Consider the following 18,256-nt stretch of genomic DNA (forward strand, 5'->3'; position numbering starts at 1 on the left):
ACGGGAGAAAAGGAGGAGGAGTTGCGCTCTATGTGAGGGAGCAGTATGATTGCTCAGAGCTCCAGTATGAGGAAGGAGAAAATCCAGTTGAGTGTCTTTGGGTTAAGCTTAGAGGTGGAAGTAACAGAGGTGGTGATGTAGTTGGTGTCTGTTACAGACTGCCAGATCAGGAAGAGGAGATAGATGAGGATTTCTTCTGGCAGCTAAGTTTGAAGCTCCCAAATCACAGGCTCTGGTTCTCATGGGAGACTTTAATCATCCGGACATTTGTTGGGAGACCAACACATCAGTACACAGACAATCCAGGAAGATTTTGGAGAATGTTGGGGATAACTTCTTGGTACAAGTGCTGACGGAACCGACCAGGGGCCGTGCGCAACTTGACCTGCTGCTCACAAACAGGGAAGAACTAGTAGAAGAAATAGAAGTGGGAGGGAACCTGGGCTTCAGCAACCATGAGATCGTAGATTTCAAGATCCGGACAAAAGTAAGAAAGGTGAGCGTTAACATACAGACCCATGATTTCGGAAGAGCAGACCTCGACTCCCTGAGAGACCGGATGGGCAGGATCACTTGGGAAATGAAGATGAAGGGGAAAAGAGTTGAAGAGAACTGGCAGTATTTTAAAGAAGCTTTACTGAAGGCACAGGAACAAACAATCCCTCTGCGTAGTAAGAAATGCAAACATGGTAGGCAACCAGCTTGGCTTAACAGGGAAATCCTTAGTCGGCTTAAATTCAAGAAGGATGCATACAAGAAATGGAAACATGGACAGTTGACTAAGGAGGAGTATAAACATACGGCTGGAGAATGCCGGGCAGTAATCAGGAAAGCGAAAGCACAATTGGAACTGCAGCTGGCAAGGGATGTGAAGACTGACAAGAAGGGTTTCTACAGGCATGTGAACAATAAACGGGTTGTCAGAGAAGGTGTGGGGCCATTACTGGCTGAGGGAGGTAACCTAGTGACAGATGATGCAGGAAAAGCTGAAGTACTCAAGGCTTTTTTTGCCTCAGTCTTCACAGACAAAGTCAACTTCCCCATGAGGGTCCTAGGAGATGCAGTATGGGAAGGTGGAGGGTAGCCATCTGTGGGGAAGGAACAAGTTCTGAGCTATCTAGAAAAACCAGATGTGCACAAGTCCATGGGTCTGGATTTAATGCCCCACCCCCCAGGGTACTGAAGGAATTGGCAGAGGTTATTGCTGAACCTTTGGCCATTATCCTTGAAGACTCTTGGAGATCAGGGGACATACCGGATGACTGGAAGAAGGCAAACGTAGTGCCCATCTTTAAAAAAGGAAAGAAAGACAATCCAGGGAGCTATAGACCCGTCAACCTCACCTCAATCCCTAGGAAAATAATGGAGGGAATACTCAAGGAATCAATTTTAAAGCACTTTCAAGAGGGGAAAGTAATCAAAAGTAGCCAACATGGATTCACCAGGGGCAAGTCCTGCCTGACTAATCTGATTAGCTTCTATGATGAGGTAACAAGCTCTGTGGACATGGGGAAGTCAGTGAATGTGATATACCTTGACTTCAGCAAGGCTTTTGATACGGTCTCCCACAACATTCTTGTCCATAGGTTAAGGAGATATGGATTGGATCCTTGGACTATAAGATGGATAGAAAGCTGGCTTGATGGTCGGGCCCAACGGGTAGTGGTCAATGACTCAATATCTGGATGGCACTCTGTTTCAAGCAGAGTGCCCCAAGGCTCGGTTCTGGGACTGGTGTTATTCAACATCTTTATTAATGACCTGGATGAGGGACTGGACTGCACCCCCAGCAAGTTTGCAGATGACACAAAACTAGGGGGAGAGAGAGGTTTGTTGGAGGGTAGAGAGAGAATCCAGAGGGACCTGGATAAATTGGAGGACTGGGCTAAAAGAAATCTGATGCGGCTCAATAAGGAGAAGTGTAGAGTCCTGCACCTGGGGCGGAAGAATCCCAAGCATTGTTGCAGGCTGGGGACCGACTGGCTCGGCAGCAGTACAATGGAAAGGGACCTAGGGGTTATGGTGCATGAAAGGCTGGATATGAGTAAACAGTGTGCCCTTGTAGCCAAGAAGGCTAACGGCATACTAGGGTTCATTGGGGGGAGCATTTCGAGCAGATCTAGAGAAGTATTATTCCTCTTTATCCGGCACTGGTGAGGCCACATCTGGTATATTGTGTCCTGTTTTGGGCCCCCCCTAGTATAAAAAGGGTGTGGATTTACTGGAGCAGGTTCAGCGAAGGGCAACAGAAATGATTAAGGGTCTGGAGCACAAGACCTATGAGGATAGGCTGAGGGATTTGGGCTTGTTTAGTTTACAGAAGAGAAGACTTAGAAGTGATTTAATAGCAGCCTTCAACTTCCTGAAGGGGAGCTCTAAAAGGGAGGGTGATCAACTGTTCTCAGTGGTGTCAGATGGCAGAACAAGGAGTAATGGTCAGAAGTTGAAGAGGGAAAGGTGTAGGTTAGATATTAGGAAAAACTGCTTCACCAGGCAGGTGGTGAAGCATTGGAATGCGTTGCCTAGAGAGGTGGTGGATTCTCCATCCCTCGAGGTTTGTAAGTCGCAGCTGGATGAGGTCCTGGCTGGGATGACTTAGTGGGGGTTGATCCTGCTTGAAGCAGGGGGCTGGACTTGATGACTTCCTGAGGTCTCTTCCAGCTCTGTGATTCTGTCTCATTGACAGTTTAGCTACATATAATATGTGAAAAGAATAATGCACAGCAGTTGTTTATAGAACCTAAATTGTTTTACCTGACCTTTTCTTTTCTCTGTCTGTGCAGCTTTTCCATAGAACAATAACTTTTTTAAAGACCTTGCACCCCCCACCCCCCAAAATGTCTTAAGTGAACGATAGAGAGCTGACTCTTAGTCTCTCCCGCATACCTTTGAGTCCAATGGACTGCAGAGAACAATGTGCCTATTTTTGTTCTGCTGTGTTTGTGTTTTTCTTTCACGTGAGAACAAAATCATATGAGTAGTTAGACCAGTTTTGACATCAGAATTATGTAGGTTTTAGGTTTTAACTACATTGTCTGTCCATTTTGAGTTGTTTTAACCTTTAATTACATCTTAAATTAAAAACATACTTGTATACTCTATAGTTAAAGGCAGTGGATATAAATCACTTGAAACCTTAACTGAGTATCATTTGCATCTGTGCACTTATGAGAATTATTTTGAAGATACGCTAGTATTTTCACTTCATTACCCATTTCAACTGGGAACAAGAGTGATGTTTCTCTGAAATCCTATTTTTGTCAGCTACTCTACTCTACTTTTCACGTCTGTGTAAATTACAATAATATGTTTTCCTTTGACATTTTAACAGGTCTTACTGTAGAAACTGCATCATTGCATTTTTAATACGGATAAACTTTATGCATATTTTCATTTTAAGTTAGCATTTTTCAAGTACCTAAACTTCAAAGAATATCAAGTCTTAATAAAAGAAGCAGTGCTCAGGCCTAGTGGGAGATGATGACCTAATTAGTTAGATTGTGTTATAAGATCCCCTGAAGAAGAATATCCAGAAGTTTTCCTTCCATTTACACAAATAAGCAATAAACCAGAAATGGGCTTTCATTTTAGAACAAAGAATGATAATATGAGCTCTCTGATAATGGATTTAAAACAATCATTGATAAGAATTGAAGCAAAATAATGCTCCCTATTGTGCTGCAACTAAATAGCTTATTTGGTTACAAAATTAACTGGTACATATTTGGACCTGAGTGTTACTGAAGTCAGGAACCAACTGATCTCTATTTTGTAGGTATTCTAAAATTCAGTGCCAGTTTATTCCCTTGTGCCTTACAGGTTAGTGCTTGGTATTTTTTTGGCAGAGGATCTTCTTAAGCTCTCTTTCTCAGAGATTCCTCCTGTCAGAGGGAATGGGGAGCCCCTTTTGCTTATTTCATGAATCCAGTGACAGATCAGGGCCATCCATGTGGAGGACATCTGCTCCTGAACCAGCTCTGAGGTTCCACCTGGCTATGTGTTCTGTAAGCATGGCTCTGTAAGAGTCACTGATGTAACTATGGTGGTTTCTCTATGTGGAGGTCACGTTTATGTTGGGGGTTTGCCCAATTATGTCAGAATTAGCAAAAGTAAAGAAAATGTGCTTTTGTTTGAGTTGTGTGAAAAGTTAGTTACTAGTAAAATTAAAATAAGTACTACAATGACTCCATAGGGAAACACAGATCACCTAGAAATAGCTCAGTAACTCAGAAATATTAACATAACTATGAAAAAATAACAGTGCATAAAGAGTTAGTGGGGCAAGTCTGTGTAAGAGTGAGTGAGCGAGTGGAGGGAGAGGAAACCGCGCGTGAGAATTAATCCATAGAATTTTTAAGAAGAAATAGTGCAAGAATAAACTCTTTTTGTGTGAAAGTATAATCCTGTACATCATCTGGGAATAGGTACAGTTCCAGTTGACCAAAAATAGTGGTTTGGTATGATATATAAATATATTAGCCTGGTGCACAATCTCATTTATCTGATGTTGCTAATTGATATATTGTGTTGAATGTATTTGTTACTTTTTTGTGAGAACAAAATAACAAAGGTAGAATGTGGTCTATGATGAAGATCTGAATCACAGAATCATAGGGCTGGAAGGGACCTCAGGAAGTCATGAAGTCCAGCCCCCTGCTTCAAGCAGGATCAACCCCTAGTAAGTCATCCCAGCCAGGACCTTGTCCAGCCGGAGCTTAATAACCTCAAGGGATGGAGAATCCACCACCTCTCTAGGCAACGCATTCCAATGCTTCACCACCTGCCTGGTGAAGCAGTTTTTCCTAATATCTAACCTACACCTTTCCCTCTTCAACTTCTGACCATTACTCCTTGTTCTGCCATCTGACACCACTGAGAACAGTTGATCACCCTCCCTTTTAGAGCTCCCCTTCAGGAAGTTGAAGGCTGCTATTAAATCACTTCTAAGTCTTCTCTTCTGTAAACTAAACAAGCCCAAATCCCTCAGCCTATCCTCATAGGTCTTGTGCTCCAGACCCTTAATCATTTCTGTTGCCCTTCGCTGAACCTGCTTTAGCAAATCCACATCCTTTTTATACTGGGGGGCCCAAAACTGGACACAATATTCCAGATGTGGCCTCACCAGTGCCAAATAAAGAGGAATAACTACTTCCCTAGATCTGCTCGAAATGCTCCTCCTAATGCACCCCAATATGCCATTAGCTTCTTGGCTACAAGGGCACACTGTTTACTCATATCCAGCCTTTCATGCACCATAACCCCTAGGTCCCTTTCCATTGTACTGCTGCTGAGCCAGTCGGTCCCCAGCCTGTAACAATGCTTGGGATTCTTCCGCCCCAGGTGCAGGACTCTACACTTCTCCTTATTGAGCCGCATCAGATTTCTTTTAGCCCAGTCCTCCAATTTATCCAGGTCCCTCTGGATTCTCTCTCTACCTTCCAACGAACCTCTCTCTCCCCCTAGTTTTGTGTCATCTGCAAACTTGCTGGGGGTGCAACCCAGTCCCTCATCCAGGTCATTAATAAAGATGTTGAATAACACCAGTCCCAGAACCGAGCCTTGGGGCACTCCGCTTGAAACAGAGTGCCATCCAGATATTGAGTCATTGACCACTACCCGTTGGGCCCGACCATCAAGCCAGCTTTCTATCCATCTTATAGTCCAAGGATCCAATCCATATTTCCTTAACTTATGGACAAGAATGTTGTGGGAGACCATATCAAAAGCCTTGCTGAAATCAAGGTATATCACATTCAAGGACTTCCCCATGTCCACAGAGCTTGTTACGTCGTCATAGAAGCTGATCAGATTGGTGAGGCAGGACTTGCCCCTGGTGAATCCATGTTGGCTAATTTTGATTACTTTCCCCTCTTGAAAGTGCTTTAAAATGGATTCCTTGAGTATTCCCTCCATTATTTTCCTAGGGATTGAGGTGAGGCTGACGGGTCTATAGTACCCTGGATTGTCCTTCTTTCCTTTTTTAAAGATGAGCACTACGTTTGCCTTCTTCCAGTCATCCGGTATGTCCCCTGATCTCCAAGAGTCTTCAAGGATAATGGCCAAAGGTTCAGCAATGACCTCTGCCAATTCCTTCAGTACCCTGGGGGGTGGGGCATTAAATCCAGACCCATGGACATGTGCACATCTGGTTTTTTTAGATAGCTCAGAACTTGTTCCTTCCCCACAGATGGCTGCCCTCCACCTTCCCATACTGCATCGCCTAGGACCATCATAGGGAAGTTGACTTTGTCTGTGAAGACTGAGGCAAAAAAAGCCTTGAGTACCTCAGCTTTTCCTGCATCATCTGTCACTAGGTTACCTCCCTCAGCCAGTAATGGCCCCACACCTTCTCTGACAACCCGTTTATTGTTCACATGCCTGTAGAAACCCTTCTTGTTAGTCTTCACATCCCTTGCCAGCTGCAGTTCCAATTGTGCTTTCGCTTTCCTGATTACTGCCCGGCATTCTCCAGCCGTATGTTTATACTCCTCCTTAGTCAACTGTCCATGTTTCCATTTCTTGTATGCATCCTTCTTGAATTTAAGCCGACTAAGGATTTCCCTGTTAAGCCAAGCTGGTTGCCTACCATGTTTGCATTTCTTACTACGCAGAGGGATTGTTTGTTCCTGTGCCTTCAGTAAGACTTCTTTAAAATACTGCCAGTTCTCTTCAACTCTTTTCCCCTTCATCTTCGTTTCCCAAGGGATCCTGCTCATCTGGTCTCTCAGGGAGTCGAGGTCTGCTCTTCCGAAATCAAGGGTCTGTATGTTACTGCTCACCCTTCTTCCTTTTGTCCTTGGTTTATATTTAATGTTCAGTTGAAAAGGGGGTAGACCTGATGAGATAGGAAACCCAGAATAATATACTTTATATCTGCAGTTTCATGGTGTTGAAATTCAAACTAATGCAATGCATGTGCATAATGAATGCCCTTTGCTACTCTTCAACCAAATCTGCTAATGCACTAAAAGACCTGTAGCTTTAAGCTACACATCTGCTTGAAAGCAATGGGACTGTTCACATTCTAAAGTACTTTGCTGACAGAAACTCTGACAGAAAAGGACTGAGCCTGTGAAGAATGTATAAGACAGTTCATTCTGAGGTAGAGGGATTCCACAGTGGTATGTTGCAAAAGGATGGCTTATGCTTTCCTCCTCTTTTCCTGGGAAATATGTTTTCATAAAGATGAAGCAAATTACTGGCAACAACTCAGAGTCATAGATGATTCGTATTCATCCTCTGATGCTCTCTTTGGTTGTCGTTTATTGCCTCAGTCACTGAATAATGTCACAACATTATATAGTGTTCTCCCTGTTCAATGTAGTTCATATAAAATCTCTGCTAAACAGAAGTTGCTATTATTTCCCTTTACCAATAGCAAGGAACGACAGATTTTTAAGGCCAAAAGGAACTATTATGCCCACCCACTACTACCTCCTGAATGATACAGGCCATACTTCAGTCATTCTCACTCAGGCAAATGTCACTAAATTTAGTCTATGTTGCCTGAACGAGGAGCACTATGTAGTGCAGCTTTACCTAGGCACACATTGCTATATAGTCAGTGTGCCTGGGTAGCTTTCACTTTATAGTTTGTTATGCCTCTTTGGTAAGAATCCCTGAAGTTAGGCAGCAGGGTCTAAAGCTGTAAAACACAGGCAAAAGAAAAACCCCAAAGAAAAATATAAACCACAAAGAAATGACTATTCACACTCTTCGTTATTTTCATTTATTTCACAGAAAATGCAGAAAAAAGAGAGAAGATTAAATACTGGTAACAAGCTGAACTATATAGTGCCTCGTGGCTGAAGGCACCTGGCACTATATAATGCAGATTACCTGGGCACAAATCACTATATAGCCAGCCATGGCTGGGTAACTTTCACTTATATAGTTTGTCCTGCCTGTTTGGTGAGAATCACTGAAGTCATGAAGAAAAATATAAAACACAAAGATATGACTGTTCACCCTCTTTATCGTTTTCATTAATTTCATAAGAAAATGCAGGAAAAAAAGAGGGGAGATTAAATACTGTTAACACCCAGCACCCAGTACAAATGAGTCCCAGAACTGGATAAATAAATGTAAGGGTCCTTTTGCATGTGTGCAGTTGCCTCAAATCTGTTGATTTTCTCCTTTGCTGGTCTGTAAAAATACCAGTTCTTTCACATTGCTCCTGATGGCTGGTAATAGACATCAGTGGGAGTTTGAAGAACTGTGGTAAGACTAAAGAGCTCAACATCTGTACCCACAGACTTTGTCTTGCTTCATTTGGCTTTGGAGCAAGTCCTTCTTTACAGGAAGACTGACCAAGGCTTTAAAAAGCTTCCTGACATTCAGGAGATTTCATCACATTCACAGCAGAAGCCCTGGCTACACTATAGTAGTCTTCAGACAATGCAGTCTCTTTAATGATAGCCCTGAAGAGGCAAGTACCATCACCAATAATCTTGTCTGGATTATATGGTGGACTCATCTTTACTGATTTTTTCTGTAGCTGTTTGTTTGGTCAGGGAATTGGAATTTGCAGCTTTTTACAGTCTGGTGTTTGCCAAGTAGCTGAGGTGGGAATGAAGGGCTTTTCAGCATGACTCTCGCCCGTAATTCTGACCTCAGCGTTTTCAGGATGCAACATTTTCCCACAAGTAGTATCAGGCCTGGGAACAATGGTCATGGCATCATGGCGCTCACTGCATTATATGCCAGTGTCTGCAGAGTCTGGTGTTGGCAGTGAGTTTAGAGGCTCTTTCATCTTGGGAGGGATATTATGCTCATAAAAGGCTTTTAGATTCAAGCCATGATGTCTCTTCGGCAGTGTATTGCCTTTTTCATTTGCTAAGGTATACAAGCCCTTTGAGTTGTTTTTCCATGACTCTATAAGGGACCAGATAGGCTAGCTGGCCTTTATCCCCCTTCCTCTCTTCCCTTTGCACACTGTAGAGGAGCACTTTTTGACCAATTTTAAAGGCTTCTTGCTGCTTATGGCGTTCTACGTAATCCTTTTTTTGTCTTACTTGTGCCTTAGTAACGTTCTTTGCAGCTCCTCCTCTACAATTTTATATACCTGCTTGATGTGGGTCAAGTGGTCTTGGACATCACTGGCATCTAAAGTAAGCTCCATTAAATCAGGATCAACAGGAATCTCACCATTTAAATCTTCACTGTCACCATTGTCTAGGCAATGTATGGGCAGCACAGGCTTCCTGGCTTATCTTAAAGTTCAGCAAGTGTAAGGCCTCTTGACTTAAGCTGTGATGTGCAGAATGGAAACAGGACTCCCTCTAGTGCCTTTGGTCCTTCTTCTTTTAACACTGTTACCACGACACCCTGAATTGTCCAGTTTGCACAGGGCCCTTTGCCTGGGGGCGGTAAGCACTGGTGACCCTCTGATTTGCTCCTGTTAAAAGATGTAATTTTTTTGTAAACTTTATTACAGAATTCAGGCTCCTGGACATTGATTTGTATTTTGGTGCAACCAAATCTGCAAATCAGTTCATAAAGGAAAAGTGCCACTTCTTCGACATTCTTATTCCGCAGGGCCTTGGCCTCTAACCGTTTAGGCTGTGTCTACACTACCTCCTTACTTCAAAGTAAGGGTGGTAAGTAGGGAGTTTATTAATGAAGTGCTGTGATGCATATGGAGCACATAATTAAGGAAACTCCAAAGTTTTAACTTTTGAGGAGTAAAGGGACTTCAAAGTACACACGAGCCCGCACTTTGAAGTTTAAAACTTCGGGGTTTCCAGGGGGGGAATTTGCTTAATGAAGTGGCTGCATATGCACCGCAGCACTTCATTAATAAAGGCCCAGCACCCTACTTACCATCCTCCCTTTGCAGTAAGGAGGTAGTGAAGACACAGCCGCAGAGAAATAATCTGCTACAACACAAACACACATGTTGCCCCCTGGAATTTTGGGCAAAGAACACATCTCTACTCCTACTTGATGCCATTCTTTATTTGAGATGAGCACTCTGTGAAGTTTTTGAGCTGATTTGCATGTTTCTGTGGCCCCTCTCTGGCAGTGCTCTCAGGTGGCAACATATTCTCTAACATCCTTGTTGATATTTTGCCACCAGCATCCTGAGTCTAATAATTTCCAAGTTTAGCGCGAATTAAAGATGTTTCTAGTAATAGTTTAGGTCAAATCCCAGCATGCTAGTCTTTGCCATCAGTGTTCTCTTACCAGTTTTTGTCATTCAAATAACTCATTCTACATGAATGCACAGCATAACTGAACCATACCTATTCTGAACACTAGTCATCCCTAGGCAAATTTCTGTTTGGCACATAAGCGGTGGTCCCTTGAACCCATAGCCCTAATCTTCTGCTTTTTGCAGCAAAGAGCTACAGTTCTTTGTCTCAGTTTTCTGCTCTTTGTCCTCTATTTGAGTCCATCCTGCTTCTCTGTCCTCCCTCTTGCCCAGCAGCAGCAGATAGCAGCTCAACGGGTCAGTTCCCATTTTTAGCAGGCAGCTTTTGCTATAGCTGCTCAAATGGCTTTGATAGCTTCCACTATGAGTGGGTCTCTGATGCAGCCACTCCTGCTGTTGCTTGACATGGTTTCTTCACCCAGGCCTTTGCCAGAGTGCAGACTCAATGGATCTTTTCTACTGTGTCCCCACAAGGTCCTTATGGCTACAGTGGCCTGTTCTAAACTGGTTTGTGTGTATTCCCTTTTCCCAGGCAGCTGCAGTCCATCCTGAGTTGTCCCACAGGGACTGCATGTGCTATACACTATTCATCTGTGTATTATGATTTCATGGGCTACAAAGAAAAGAGTTAACTAAAAACAAAACTGCTCTTCCTGGGAGGTTGAAATGTTAGTCTTTGTTTCTTAGACTTCAGAATAGCACGTAAGAATCCCAAAACGGGAATGGGGGGATAACATATGCTGCTACCTAAAACAGGCTGCAGCTTGCCCCATCTAATGCTAGTGTGCGTGCAAACTGATTGCAGTTAGGACCGGTTTATACACTTCCGTACAAAGCACTCCACCATAAGCACTGAAATATAAAATGACAGCCTAGAAATTTTAATACATCTTTAAATATATCACCGCAGTAGCTTTGCTCTGCACTAAATCCAAGGATGTACTTAAAAATACATTTCCAAATACTGTTTTGTTAAAAACTACTGTAGTAATTTTTCCATATCAAAATATAATATAGGTCATATTTTTCATTCTTACGGAATCTTTGCATGACTTTAAAGTAGATTTTAATTAGAATTTTTTATTGTATTCATGCCGTATTTACTTAGCAGGAAACTTACTATACCAGGTGCATATGATTTGGATTTGTTAATTGTAGCAAAGATATAGCTGCTGCTAATGTCCATGTCTGTAGAACACTTTATTTTCTCAAAATAATGCCTGTGATGGTTCCTCCTATGCTTTGCATAACTTGGAGATTTTTGGACAAAATACCTCCATATAACATGTCAGTTTTAATGTTTGCAATCTGCTGGATCCGTATATTCTATTTTGGTGCATGTATCAGTCTTCTTTGTGAAGTTAGAAATATGAAATGTAAGTCTGTTTGTACAGGTTTATCCTCTCTAATCTGGGACGGTCTTATTTGGCAACATCCATAATCCTGCATGATTTTAGTTAGCCAGATGACCACTTATGATGGGTGTGGCCATTTTCCTGTGGCCCCATAAAGGTTGTTTAGAACCACCAGTCCTGGCTCTCAGTGTTCTATGCTGTTGTTTAGATCTAGTTTTCCCCTACATGTCTTCGAAGAGCCCAGTAAGCAGTGGCACTGTTGGTAATGTGCTAAACAATATTGACTTCCCGTGGTACGGCAAATTCTCTTGTTCAGCACTGGTCAGGACCCGAGGATGCCAGATGAGAGAGAGTCAATCTGTAGTTTTAAATGTGCCGATGAGAGCTATTACTCATGATCTGGAGCTCTAATGACTGGGTGATCAGATTAACAGTTTATAAACAGCCTGGTTTCTCCTGTAAATCTAGGTGGTGGTTGGACTAGAAACACGTGATCATACCACCTGGTGCTGAAAGCTATTTAGATCCAATGTTTTTCCATGGAATGGTGAGTTGGAGGAGGAGGTGGGTGGGTGTTAAATCAAAGGTTTCCTGTCCTGGAAATAGACTATTTAAGCAATGGGAAGCTATCTTAGCCATGGATCCTATCTTAGCCATGACATATCAAAGTATAAAAACTTGTGTTTAAGTCCATCCGTACTCACCAAAATATTTAACCATGTGTTAACATACATGAAATTCACTGGGATTCTAAACATGTACTTGAAGTTAATGTATTTTGTTTAATAGTATGAAACTATTCATGTGAATATATTAAGTATGCATATGTCAGAGTAAAGCAGCTATTCTCTGCTATTTATTACATACTATACATTTGTATCTAGAAATAATAGTTTTTGTATTTTGACAAATTATTATAATAGACTGTCAGTGAGGAAGCATATTGAAAATCTTTGCTGTTAATAACCAAGCACATAAGGGACAAGTTACCTTTCTAAGGGGATGCACCACACTAACTACAGGATATGTACCTTGTGTTACCTTGTAAAATTTGCATTCAGGATGATAATTCAGGCTAATGGCTTCCAGCTCCCCTGGGGCAGCTGGAACAAATTCTGAAATGGCAGAAGAAAAGGGGACAGCAAATAAACTCAGTGAGCTGTCAAAGAATATTTCTACATCAAACAAGTCTCTGAGCCTTTTAGTGCTTCAGACACTGCCCTTCTCTGGATGTGAAGCAGTCTTAGGTCACAAAAGAAATACATTTTTAAAAATTCAGATATATACAGCTATTGAAACATAAGGTATTAGAATATTGTGGAGAGATTTCTCTTAATCTACAGGAGAATGGTGAGGGTAAAATGCACTTTGATTGCAGTTGCTAGGCAACCTTTTTCATAGCGGATGAACGTAGGGCTCCCGATTGTTTAACGCCAACATTACTGGAGTCTGTCAACAAAATATGCTATAGTGGGAAAAGGAAGTTGCAGTGAAACCCAAGACCTGTAATAGAAATCCTGTGGTTGTTTACCTTCCCCTTATTTCTTCCTAGGGATGAATAATATAAACTGGTTTCCAACAAGAAAGTGGAGGACTTAGTAATAACATTTTTCTTCTTCGACTGCTTGCTCATGTGCATTCATGCCTCTGCTCGCCACATGCACCGGGGCAGGAAGCTTTTCTTTCAACAGCTTCTATACGTGACCTGCCCTACTGACCCCTGGAGTGGTGCCTCCATGGAGCAGTATTAGGGGCACTGCATGCTCCCCACAACCTTCAGTTCCTTCTTGCCGCCAGTGATGGTGCCGTACTCTTTACCACTTGTTTTCTTGCTGCGCAGGCAATGTCTTTGTGTAGATAGTTGTCTCGGTAGTGCTAGTCGTTCTAGTTAGTGTCCTGGATAGAACTTAGCCTATGGATGGAACATGCCTTGGTCTTCAGATGTGAAACCAGGCTTAGAATGCAAACACCCTATGCCAGTTACTGATCTGTGTAACAGTTGCCAGAGGTGTTTCCAAGGAGCACCTGAGCAGCAAATGCCACATTTTCAAGTTGTTTAAGACTCAGAGAGGCATTTGCTTCAAGGGATCAATGGAGTCAGTTGTGACCCTGACACAGGAGACTTGGGTGGACTTGGGCCAGAGCACCAGAGTCTCATTGTGGGTCACTACATCAGTGCCCTTGTTGGGCCATCACCATTACCCCTCACAGTCTCTGGCAGTGAAGGTGAAGATGTTGGTTAGGGGATGCTCCCCAACAGCCCACAGGGGTAGGAGGAAGACAGGGGGAGACCCTAGACCTGTTCCAGCAGCTTGTTGACCCCTCATGGTATCAGGGGCTGGCTCAGGCAGGGAGTGCTGAAGTCCGTACCTTCTTGTTGTGGCAACATAGAGTAGTTCTGAAGGCCTCTGGCATATGGAAGAACAATCTACACCAGAGGCATTTTGGGCACTGTAGAACATATTGAATCTACTGGTACCCCTCGGACCAGCCCAGGTGGTGGTTTGGTCTCGGGGCAAGCCCTGTCGTCAGAGTTGCCACCAGCGTGGTGCTCTGCTCTCTCCAATGTTGGTATAACTCAGCTGCGTGCGTGTGTTCCCTCTGTGCGCTGCCCCAGCTCTGCAGATAGCTGACACAGCAGACCCGAAGAGAACCCCCAGTGACCACAGAGTCTAGTAAGGTGCAAAGGCAGGTCGGCCAGGTTTATTGCCGTATTGGATACAATAGTAGTTCCCTGTAGATTTCTTAGTCTAAGTCAGGGCATACTACAAATATGCACCCACGGTCAATGGACTCGGCTCAGTCAGTGGCAGGACTTTCCACTGCCCCCTCGGCCGGACCCAGACCACATCCCAGGATTACATTCTTATACACAGGTACAAACAATTTACACATCATTCCTGACGTATTGAGGTACAACCCTTCTAGGTGCCGCCTCTCACCTTGTACACGTTGGTTCAAACAAAACAACTCTGTCCATCATATTACCCTTTTGCCCGTCATTGGGATGTATTGGCCTATTCTTTCTTGTCTGTGGGATGTTCCAGGGTAGGGAGTTCTGGTACCATGTACCTGCCATATTACCCTTTTGCCCCCGTCACTGGGATGGGTCGGCCTATTCTTTCTTATCTGTGCAATGTTCCAGGGTAGGATGTTCTGGTACCATGTACCTACTTCAATATGCTAGGTAGGCATGTTTATGCACCAGCAACTCTCTTCTTGCCAACTTCGGTGAGCAATGCGTTCCTTTAGCTCACAGCTGCACTTTGCTTTCTGTTTGCAAAGTCTTGACCATTACTTTGGTTCAGGCCTAAGGCCTCATACTGGGCCTGTACTTACTACGAGCCCATGTTGGGCTCATGTGGGCATCATCTTCCCAACAGCCCCAATCCCCTCTCCAGGTACCATCCTTCACTCTTTGATGTACGTCCTTCAAGCGTCAGATAATGGGAGAAGATCTTTGTGTGTGGCTGCAGGCTCCCCTGATTTTAGGGGCAGGAAGGAGGAATTGGGGCAGTGCTCATTGGAGCCCCAAAGAACATGGGTGAGTTGCCGGGACACTTATGGATCACACGGGGGTAGGTCCCCGGTGCCCCAAAGACATTCGTACTGATTCACCCAGACATGACAGGTGCAGTCTTCCAAAAGTAGAGCTTTCCCCTTGTGTTTGTGAGGAGCCACCATGAAAAACAGTAAGTGCTAGCAGTTTTGCTGTTGGGATGGGATGGGACAGGGCTCCCTCTCTGTGTTTCTGTTCCCATGGTCTGGGACCCTGCTGTACAACTTCCCCCCTCCTTGTTTGGGTCTTTGGGATCAGACGAGACAAGGCTCACGTGATCCTGGTTGCGCTGGTGTGGCCTTGACAGCACTGGTTCAGCACGCTTATGAGCTTGGCTTTCTATATGCCCTGGCCCCTCCCAAATCACCACCTTTTGCATCCCCATCTTGCGTCTCTGCACTTCTTGGCAAGGCTGCTCCATAGCTGAATGAGGAGTAGCACACCTGGTTGGAGGAAATGCAGCAGCCTCCCATTTGGTATCAGGCAGCTGTTTACATGCCTGACATATCAGGTGAAGTGGGCATGGTTCTCCCTGTGGGCTTCTGGGCTTCAGAATATGGTATCTCGTCAGGCCGTGCCACAGTCCATATTGTCCTCAACTACCTGCTGCACCTTCAGAGCCATCCTTCCTGCCATGTTCACTTTCCATGAGCTGATCCAGGGGCAGATAGTCTGCTCGCATGACATGATGGTGTGTTTCTTAAGGGGCATTGAGGAGCTCTGTCCACAGGTTCAGGACCCTGTCCCACAATGGAACCTCAACCTCATCCTCTCCCAGTTCACCAGTCTTCCCTTTGAGCCCCTTGTTTCCTGCCCCTTGTCTCACCTGTCCTAGAAAGTGGCATTCCTGGTAGCAAGCACTTCAGCACAGTGGTGTTGGAGATCAAAGCCCTGACCTCTTCCACAAGGACAGTGTCCATCAGTGGCTGTACCAAGCTTTTCTGCCCAAGACTCTGTCCACCTTCCATATTAATTTGGACATATTCCTCCCTTCTGCCACAAGCCCATAGGTCAGCAGAGCAAAGGCAGCCCCACACCGTAGGTGTCAGGAGGGCATTGGCATTCTACTTGAAGTCCACCAAGCCTTTCTGTAAATTGACACAGCTCTTTGTGGCCACAGTCAATAGAAATAAACATTGGGCGGAGTTGCTCAGCATCTGTCAAAGTGGCTCGTCTCCCTTATATGGTCCGGCTATGAACCTGCTAGAATTCCCTCACTGGCCATCATCCAAGCTCACTCAAATCTGGCCCCAGCCTCGTCTGGCAGCACATGTGCCAATCCATGAGATCTGCAGGGCTGCAGTGTGTTCATCTCACTATGCCGTTATCCCGTGGGCCAGAAATGATGCTGGGTTCGGTACATCAGCATGGCCACGAACTCCTACTGTTCACCATGGCTACGTCTACACGTGCACGCTACATCGAAATAGCCTATTTCGATAAATAATGTCTACACGTCCTCCAGGGCTGGCAACGTCGACGTTCAACGTCGACGTTGGGCAGCACCACATCGAAATAGGCGCTGTGAGGGAACGTCTACACGCCAAAGTAGCACACATTGAAATAAGGGTGCCAGGAACAGCTGCAGACAGGGTCACAGGGCGGAGTAGCGCTTCCGGGGCAACAGCTAGCCACTCCCTTAAAGGGCCCCTCCGAGACACACGCAGCCTGCACAGCACGCGGTCTGCAGAGCCACAGGCATGCACACCTCGGGTGACGCAGTCATGGACCCGCAGCAGCAGCAGCAGCAGCAGCAGCCGCCAGAGGTCCACCCAGCCACCGCTGTAGGAGCAGTGCTCGCCCTGCTCCATGCCATGCAGGAGGCAGCTGAGCACATCCTTGCCACAGAGGAGGAGCTGCCTGCAGGGGAGGAGGACGCAACCCCCACCCCTGCAGCACCCTGCCCCCCCCCGCCTCATATGCCGCCGGCTGTGGAGCTACCCCACCAGCACCAACTGGTGGGAGCTGCTGGTGCTCGGAGAGTGGGACGACGACTGCTGGCTCCAGAACATTCGCATGAGCCGGCAGGCATTTGGGCCTATGCCAGTGGCTCACCCCTGCACTGAGGTACCAGGACACCTTCATGCGGCGTGCCCTCAGTGTGGAGAAACGGGTCGGCATCGCTGTCTGGAAGCTGGCCACTCCAGACAGCTACCGATCCGTGGGCCAGCAGTTTGGCGTCGGCAAGGCCACCGTCGGGGCTCTCCTCATGGAGGTAAGAGGACCCACAGGGGGAGGGGGAGGGGGAGGGGGAGGGGGAGGCAGCCCTGGCAGGGGAGGGGAGCCCTGGCAGGGGAGGGCCACACACACCCTGCACACCCCTCATTGGTGCTCTCCCATGTGCTTCTCCTGCAGGTTGTCCGCGCCATCAATGCCCTGCTCCTCCACAGGCTTGTGAGGCTTCGCGACCCGGATGCCGCCATCGCGGGCTTCCCCATTGCTTCGGGGCTCTGGAGCACAGCACCAACGCCGGAGCACAGCGGAGGATGCTACTTAAACTGGAAGGACTACCATTCTGTGGTCCTCCAGGCCTTGGTGGACAGCCGGGGCTGTTTCCTGGACGTTTATGTGGGCTGGCCTGGCAGCACCCACGACACCCGGGTATTCCGGAACTCGGGTCTGTGCCGCTGGCTGGAGGCGGGGACCTACATCCCCCAGCGGGAGATCCCTGTGGGGGACACCACCATGCCCCTCTGCATCATCGCAGATGCGGCATACCCCCTCCGGCCCTGACTCATGCACCCTTACACGGGCCACCTGTCAGCCAGCCAGGAGTGCTTCAACCTGCGCCTGAACCATGCATGCCAGGTGGTGGAGCACGCATTTGGGCACCTCAAAGGGCGCTGGAGGTGCCTCCTCACCCGCCTGGATGTGGGCCTCACCAACATCCCCCAGGTTGTGGGCGTGTGCAGCGCCCTACACAACCTCGTGGAGAGCAAGGGGGAAGCCTTCTTTCAGGGCTGGGCTGTGGAGGCTGGCAGGGCCAATGTGCAGCCACCCGCTGCCCGCAGTCGCCAGGTGGACCCCGAAGGGACCCGGCTCCGGGAGGCCCTGCGGGCCCATTTCGGGGAGGCCGCGGGTGAACGCTGGCAGGCCCCCCCACTCCCCCCCCCATCCTCCACAACACTCCCTTCCCCTACGCCCACACCACAGAGCACCCAAGAGCGCACCCCCCCCACCTTTCTTGAA

At 46.1% G+C, this 18,256-nt stretch overlaps 1 protein-coding gene across 2 annotated transcripts in view; it reads left to right on the forward strand.

Annotated features, from left to right (window-relative positions):
• The window catches only part of LOC142011125 (histone-lysine N-methyltransferase SMYD3-like), a 412,110-nt gene that overhangs the window by 273,387 nt on the left and 120,467 nt on the right, over positions 1–18,256 (forward strand). The window contains exon 6 of one of the 2 annotated variants that reach the window (XM_074990065.1): positions 17,423–17,487. The exons of the other annotated variant lie outside the window; for it this stretch is intronic. The gene's annotated coding sequence lies outside the window, so the exon portion shown is untranslated. Of the gene's footprint in view, positions 1–17,422; positions 17,488–18,256 lie in introns of those variants that run through there. 2 annotated transcript variants of the gene reach the window in all.

This window comes from Carettochelys insculpta, chromosome 3, assembly GCF_033958435.1.
Source record: "Carettochelys insculpta isolate YL-2023 chromosome 3, ASM3395843v1, whole genome shotgun sequence".
Lineage (NCBI taxonomy): Eukaryota > Metazoa > Chordata > Testudines > Carettochelyidae > Carettochelys > Carettochelys insculpta.